We start from the raw sequence: 1340 nt of genomic DNA, 5'->3' as shown, positions 1-1340 counted from the left end.
GTTTGATCTTCTCATTGAGTCCTGGATTTCCTGTATGTTTTGGACCAGTAGCTTTTTCCGCTTTACATTATCTTTGACAGTTGAGTCAATGATTTCTATGGAATCTTCTGCTCCTGAGATTCTCTCTTCCATCTCTTGTATTCTGTTGGTGAAGCTTGTATCTACAGCTCCTTGTCTCTTCTTTTGGTTTTCTATATCCAGGGTTGTTTCCATGTGTTCTTTCTTGATTGCTTCTATTTCCATTTTTAATTCCTTCAACTGTTTGATTGTGTTTTCCTGGAATTCTTTCAGGGATTTTTGCGATTCCTCTCTGTAGGCTTTTACTTGTTTATTAATGTTTTGCTGTGCTTCCCTAAGTGTGTTCATGTCTTTCTTGAAGTCCTCCAGCATCATGATCAAATATGATTTTGAAACTAGATCTTGCTTTTCTGGTGTGTTTGGATATTCCATGTTTGTTTTGGTGGGAGAATTGGGCTCCGATGATGGCATGTAGTCTTGGTTTCTGTTGCTTGGTTTCCTGCGCTTGCCTCTCGCCATCAGATTATCTCTAGTGTTACTTTGTTCTGCTATTTCTGACAGTGGCTAGACTGTCCTATAAGCCTGTGTGTCAGGAGTGCTGTAGACCTGTTTTCCTCTCTTTCAGTCAGTTATGGGGACAGAGTGTTCTGCTTTCGGGCGTGTAGTTTTTCCTCTCTACAGGTCTTCAGCTGTTCCTGTGGGCCTGTGTCTTGAGTTCACCAGGCAGCTTTCTTGCAGCAGAAAATTTGGTCTTACCTGTGGTCCCGAGGCTCAGGTTTGCTCGTGGGGTGCTGCCCAGGGGCTCTCTGCAGCGGCAGCAACCAGGAAGACCTGTGCCGCCCCTTCCGGGAGCTTCAGTGCACCAGGGTTCCAGATGGTCTTTGGCTTTTTCCTCTGGCGTCCGAGATGTGTGTGCAGGGAGCAGTCTCTTCTGGTTTCCCAGGCTTGTCTGCCTCTCTGAAGGTTTAGCTCTCCCTCCCACGGGATTTGGGTGCAGAGAACTGTTTATCCGGTCTGTTTCCTTCAGGGTCTGGCAGTGTCTCTGGCAGGGGTCCTGCTGCTCCCCCACAGGAGCCCAGAGGCCTTATACAGTTTCCTCTTGGGCCAGGGATGTGGGCAGGGGTGAGCAGTGTTGGTGGTCTCTTCTGCTCTGCAGCCTCAAGAGTGCCCACCTGACCAGGCGGTTGGGTCTCTCTCTCACCGGGTCTGGGAGCAGAGAGCGGCTGCGGGCCGGGATCCGTGGGTGTGGGACTTCCGGTAAACACAGAACGTGCCCGGTCCTAGAGAAATTCTGCTTCCGTGTGTCCCAAGCTCACCAGGCA

Source organism: Rattus norvegicus, chromosome 4 (genome assembly GCF_036323735.1).
Source record: "Rattus norvegicus strain BN/NHsdMcwi chromosome 4, GRCr8, whole genome shotgun sequence".
In the NCBI taxonomy this organism is placed as follows: domain Eukaryota; kingdom Metazoa; phylum Chordata; class Mammalia; order Rodentia; family Muridae; genus Rattus; species Rattus norvegicus.
The sequence above is the reverse complement of the archived record's forward strand: the minus strand, read 5'-3'. Positions refer to the sequence as shown.